This window comes from Papio anubis, chromosome 10 (assembly GCF_008728515.1).
Source record: "Papio anubis isolate 15944 chromosome 10, Panubis1.0, whole genome shotgun sequence".
NCBI classification, from domain to species: domain Eukaryota; kingdom Metazoa; phylum Chordata; class Mammalia; order Primates; family Cercopithecidae; genus Papio; species Papio anubis.
In genome coordinates, this window is record NC_044985.1 from 74,911,459 (window position 1) to 74,918,386 (window position 6,928).

A 6,928-nucleotide genomic window follows, 5' to 3' on the forward strand; every position below is an offset into this window, starting at 1 on the left:
CAAATACTCACATGGACAAATAGCTGCCCTGCTTCATTTGCCCTTCTTTGCATCCCAGAACTGTCACCTCCAGGAGCCTCTGCTGAGGTTACCATGGAGCTGTGGGGAAAATTTTGTTTGGAGCTTTCAGAGGATATGTCGGGATAAACGTGGATGAAGACAAAAGCCTGAAAATCTAGGGACTGGCTCTGGGGAACAGGGTGGGGGCAGGATCATAAGAGCTGGCCACCCACCCAGTAGTGTCCTGGCTCCCTCATTACCTGAAATTCCACAAGTTTAGTTCATGACAACACACATTTGCTGTGCCCTGGGAATTCACAGATAACTAAAAAAAAAAAAGCTCACGGTGTAATGGGAAAGGTAGGAACTTTATCATAAGATAACTCTGCCTGAAAGAGGTGAAAAGGCATTACTGAGGTATTTTTGAGCCAGATTTTGAAGGCAGGATAGAAGACTGCCCAACGCAGAAGAGAAAGCCAAGGGAATCCCTTTTACAAAGGTCAGGGCCTGATGTGCTGTGGCAGAAGAATGGGATCTGGAGGAGTCTAGCACTCGCAGGAGAGGAGATGAGGCAGGTTTCGTCAGGCCCGAAGACCTGGCTACCAAAGTGTAAGATGGTATGATCTGCAACAGTGCTTGAAATAGACTGGGGCAGGGAGAGACCAGCTGTGAGGTTTTTGCCATAGTCCCAGCAAGTACTTACGAAGATACGAAGATCTGGATGGCAGTGACAGCAGGACTTAAAAAAAAAAAGATGTTGCCAAGATGTGATTTTTTTTTTTTTTTTTTTTTTTTGAGATGGAGTCTCTCTATCTTACAAGCTGGAGTGCAGTGGCTCGATCTCACTGCAACCTCTGCCTCCTGCCATGTTCAAGCTATTCTCCTGCCTCAACCTCCTGAGTAGCTGGAATTACAGGTGCCTGCCACCATGCCCGGCTAATTTTTTGTATTTTTAGTAGAGACAGGGTTTTACCATGTTGGCCAGGCTGGTCTCGAACTCCTGACCTCAGGTGATCCTCCTGCCTCAGCCTCCCAAAGTGCTGGGATTACAGGCATGAGCCACCCTGCCTAGCCCTCGAAGACATCTGTGGAAGGTGGAATTGACAACGTTGGATGTGGGTGATAACGGAGATGTCTGCAGAGGTTTCTAGTTTGGGGGATTAAGCTGATGGTGGCAGTTCTGAGTGAGGTTTCTATCTACCTCTATCTCTTCATCTGCCTGCTTCTCTCTCGGTCTCTCTCTCTTTCTCTGCCTCTATTTTTTCTATTTCTGTTTTTCTCTGAGACACTCTATATCTGTCTTTTGTCTCTCGTTTTTTCATGGTATCAGCTTCATTCTACACATCAGTTCCATTCTCCTCTCTATAATGGCCAACTTCTTCTGCCCCCTGGTAACTCAAGATGATACATGCCTTTGACTTTCCATAGCTTTCATTCCCTTGAAATTCCCTCACTTCCCATTCCACTGTTCATTGTAAAGTTCATTCCATATTTTTCTGTTCAAATTTCCAATAAAGAGAATCTAATGAGAGGCAGCATCTGACTCCCACTGCCATGGCCATTGCAGTACATTGAGCTCCATAGAAATAGTGCTGGGGAAAGTGAGAGTCGACAGGCACTGGGCCACTCTGTTAGTGGCTAAGGAAAAAATGTTAAACAAGGGCAAAGGAGATCCTAGGAGGCCATGAGGCAACATGTCATCATATGCATTCTCTGTACAGACTTGCTGGGAGGAAGCACAAGAAGCAGCATCCAGCTCCTTCGGTTGGCTTCTCAGAGTTGTCTCAGGAGTGCTCATGGAGGTGGAAGACCATGTCTGCTAAAGTGAAAGGAAAATTTGAAGACATGGCAAAGGCAGACAAGGCCTGTTATGAAAGACAAACGAAAATCTAATCCCTCCTAAAGGGGAGACAAAAGAGGAGTTTAAGGAAACCAGTGCCCCCAAGAGGCCTCTTTTGGGCTTTTTCTTGTTCTGTTCTGAGTATCATCAAGATCAAAGGAGAACATCCTGGCCTACCCATTGATGACGTAGCAAAGAAATGGGAGAGACGTTAATAACACTGCTGCAGATGGCAAGCAGCCTTATGAAAAGAAGGCTGCTAAGCCAAAGGAAATATGTGAAAAGGATATTGCTGCATACCGAGCTAAAGAAAAGCCTGATACAGCAAAAAAGGGAGCCATGAAGGCTGAAAAAAAAGCAAGACAATGAAGGAAGAATAGGAAGATGAGGAAAATGAAGAAATGGTGAAGAAGAAGATGATGTTGAATAAGTTGGTTTTAGCACAGTTTCTTTTCCTTGTCTATAAATCATTTAACCCTCCCATACAACTCACTCCTTTTAAAGAAAAATAAAAAGGAAATGTAAGGCTGTGTAAAATTTGTTTTTAAACTGTACAGTGTCTTTTTTTGTGTAGTTAAGCTATCAATTGTGTAGTTAGATAGCCCTCTACTATTGGCATTTTCAATAGCCACTAACCTTGGCTGATACAGTATGGGGGGTGTAAATGGCATGGAAATTTAGAGCAGGTTCTTCTTGGTCCATAGTACAAATTAATCATATATGGGGATGGTCATTTTTTCATGTTCAGTTGTCTCTGACACAGCCTATATGAAATAATTGCTGCTCTGTTAACTGAACATCACTCTGTTATTGCAAGAAAAAAAAAAGTTGCCGCTGTTTTGTTGACATTCTGAATGCTTCTGAGTAAACCCAATTTTTTAAATTAAAAAATATTTTTTTAAAAAGAGAACCTAATGAAATCAGTTCTTCTTTCCATGCTACTTCAGAGAGTCATTTACAGGTGGCTGCTTATCAGAAACTCCTGAGGGGCTTTAAAAAAATACCAGTGCGTGGAACCATCCTTGACTTAGTGACTCAGAATCTTTGAGGATGGAAAGCTCAGCATCTGTATTTTTTTAAGTTCCAGTGGCAATACTGATGCACAAATCGTACTGAAGCCACTGCCATCAGTGACAGGTCATAGGTTATGGTTCCTAGAGAAGACCCTGGGTCAGCTACTCGTAACTACTCTAGTCAGTTTCAAGCAGAGGTGGGAGATAAAGGGCAGGTAGGGCCACACTGTATGCAACATGGCCAGCCAGGGACCTGGGAGTACCCTAGCCATAAAGACAGCATGAAATGTTTGCTACATTAGTCTTGTGAGGGGTAAAATACTTAAACATAGGTTTACAGTCCTCTATGATGTGTTTTGTGGACAAACACAGAGGAAGGGCCTCTAATCCCAGGACTGAAAGGAGAGGAAGAGAAGATTTTTCCCAGGTAGGCGACATTTGAGCTGAACTTTGGGGGAAAGCTAAAGATTACTCAGGTGAAGAAAAAGAGAAATGAGATCACCAGTGAATGAAACAGCATATCACAGGTAGAGAAGAGATGCTTGGGCAGCATGGTATTACAGGTTCACACTTCAAGCATCCTCTGCCACCCTTCTGCAAACCCATAGCAAGGCTTCAGAAAATGTCTCGATTATTTATTCTAGAAGTCATTTAAGTCTCTGCCAGACATTTAAGGGCTACCCAAACCAAAATAAAGTGAACTGTGGGAGGATATTGAGCGATTAGACCAGAGAGGTATGCCAAAGCATGATTGTGAAGTTTGGTGCTCAATTTTCTAGAATAGTAGCTACTATTTGTTAATTATCCACATACCAGGTACTTTATTGCATTATTTCATTTAATCCCCGCAGAACCCAGAAGGTCAATACTATTGCACTCTTATTACACGTAAGGAAATAGAAGCTCAAATTGCTTCTTTTTACTTGCCACAATCATAAAGCTAGAAAATGCACAGCTGGAATTTGAACTTAACGGTTAAAGTTCTCAGACTTTAAATTTAGAAAAGGGGGAGAAGGAGAGTTCTGTATTTGAAAATGAAAGAAAAAGATACCAATGTTTATGTCATTGAGGATTTGCATAGTGGGATCATTTCAGTATTCAAGTGGTTTAAAGAATTTATATATTTATGCAGGTAAATATTCTGTATCCTTTATTTTATTTTAGTTTAGTTTATTTAAAACATTACAGCAATAAAAAGAACAAAATCTTTAGAGAAAACCTGGTGTGGTTGCTCAATATGTAAGATAAATGAAAGGGAAGCTGCTCAAGTCAGTAGGAGGTGAGAGGTTCACAAAGCATCAACGTCACCACATCTCTCCTCTCCGTCTTTTCAAAATTCAAGAACTCCATGGCTCTCATATATGGCTCCAAATCATGTTTAGACTTATAAACTTTTTTTACATACCACAAGCAAATGGCTCCAGGAAGCAAGCGAATGTTATACGAGGTGACAGAGGTGTTCTTTGCCCTTGCGGAATATTGTGGCTGTGCAGGAGGGCTCTGGCCACCTAGTGAACCCACTCCTGTGTTGTCATGGGTGCTCCTATGACCTAGGGAAGGGCAGAACCAAACATGGACGTGGTTTAGTGTCAGCTGCAAGCCACCTTCATAGAGAGGTCCTGACCTTTGTCATCAGAGTCCACAGAAACAAATAAAAAGATTAAACCTTATTTTGGATGGGAGATTGCCAAGACTGTTTTATGGCAAAGTGCGCCCCCAGGAGATGATAAAGTCACCCAGGGATAATGTCCCATTGCTGGTCCCCTGCTTATTTTAGGGTTCCTTCCAAGGGGTGATAGAAGGCATCATAAAGTGATTCACACCCATTCAAACACAGGTCATTTTAAGGCCAGTACTGACCCCTCCTAAATCCTTGCTCATTTAGTGAAGTAGGAAGGATTTTAGCACAGCCCATTATGGCAATATTTGCCCTGGTTTTCCCGGGACTGAAAAGTCTTGGAGGGCATTGAATTTTCAGTACTAAATCCAAGAATGTTCCAGGAAAACCAGGACAAATTGGTCATCTTACTACAACCCAACACACCACAAAACTTTAGGGTGTTAACTGATCTATAAAACTTAGGGCCAGATGCTGCCGTAGGAGTTCACAGACCGTAAATAATTTTTGTATATTTTAGATGTGCTCTTTAATAACCAAGTCATAGCATTTACATTCTTCCTGTTACAAACTCAATAAGTATACTCACTGTCTCAATGCAAAAAAACCCCAGTGGATAATCTAGTTAAATATACGTGAATACTCACAGCTTGTGATGGTTAATTTTATGTGTCAACTTGGCTAGGCATGGTAGATATTTGGTCAAACATTATTCTAGATGTTTCTGTGAGTATATCTGTAAGATATTAACATTTAAATCCGAAGACTTTGAGTAAAACAGATTACCTTTCATAATGTGGGTGGGCCTCATCCAATAAGCTAAAGGTCTTAATAGAAGAAAAAACTGACCTCCCTTGATGAAGAGAAAGTTCTGCCAGCAGACAGCTGTTAGACTTGAACTGCAACTCTTCCCTGGGTCTCCAGCCAGCAGATTGTGGACCTGCACTGCTACAATCATGTGAGACAATTCCTTAAAATCTCTCTATCTGTCTGTCTGTCTATCTATCTATCTATCTATCTATCTATCTATCTATCTATCTATACCTATCTATCTCTATCTATCATCTATCTATTCATGTACCTATTACGATTAAGAAAAAGATCTTATTAGAAACCAATAACCTGATAAAGTTGTTTGTTTGAACTTTTAAAACTTAGAGGGAATTTCCAGCATTACCCCATAATTTTGCAATAACCACTTTTATTAAATATTTGTTGAGTCCTCCTGTAGCTGATCACACACTTGTGTATTTTGAATACAAATCCAATGTACTGTATGAACAGAAGACGTGGGGATACATACCGTGCAGGGACATCCTTTACAGACACCCAGCTTACTTCACTGAATCTTGACTCATCACATAGACTGAGTTATTTCTTGGCTCCTTAGGTTCATAGTTTTTACTTTCTTAGTCCCACGTACAGCCCCTTTCATGGCCACCTGAATCTCAATCCAGTGGCTTACCAGCTTAGATTAACAATGATTAACAGAGTTCTAGCCCTTTTTTCCTCTTCTTCTTCAATTCATAATCAAACTGATGTGCATTTATTATCTTCCTGGAATCTCCCCAGTGTGTTCTTCTGTATTCTTCTGAGAGATAAAATTAAAGTTTTCTTGCCTTTACCCTGTACCACTATTGTATATGTATACAGACACAGAGATACACACTATTTGAGTTTTCATTTAATATGAACAAATGTGGAAAAGCTTTCTCCTCGTTTTCTTCATTCCACATCCTGGTTCCGAGGCAGCTGATCTAGTTGGCAGGGGCTGTTCTTTCCTCAATGACTCTGTCTTTCTTAGAGGAAACAAGATGAGCAGCCTTAGAAGAGTCTGCCTTACTGTATGTCAAGAACACAAGAATCTTAGCCAACATACACCCCTGGGGCAGCACGTGCAGGCTGTTCCGAGAACCAGTGTTGGAATCAAGACGTGGCTCTTGAATCACCGCCATGCCCCAGTGCTTTCACTACTTACACTTCATCATGACATACTCTTTGGACTGGTTTCACAGAAACGTCTTGGTTCTCCCCTTGAGGGTGGAGAGACATTATGATTGAGCCTGGGGGCCAGTGTGATTCTTGCACCATGAGTACTGTTACCTCACAGGGAGCCTGAGGAAGAGGGGAGGAGAAGCCTGTCAAAATTCCTTTCTTGTGCCACTCAGATCTGATATCTAGATCTCATATGATAACAGGAAGTTCCTACTTAAGGGGAACGCACAAGTGCAGTCCTTCGAGGTAATGGGCAGTTGCAATCTCTGCAAAGGCTTAAGGAAGGTTAGCAGGCCAAGGAACAGTCTTACTGCTGCAGCTGGTCCCAGGGCACTACTGATATGTATATCCTTACCACCCATTCTAGACTTTCCTCATCCTTGACCAATATTTTCATCTGGTTTGCATTTTTGCCCTGTGTGGTGATAGAGACCTTCATCCCTGAGGAGTTTCAGCCTTTAA

The 6,928-nt window shown here is 41.8% G+C and overlaps 1 pseudogene; it reads left to right on the forward strand.

Moving 5' to 3' along the window:
• Window positions 1–972: 972 nt before the first annotated feature.
• On the forward strand, window positions 973–4,272 carry LOC110740982 (annotated as a pseudogene).
• The last annotated feature ends 2,656 nt before the right edge of the window (window positions 4,273–6,928 follow it).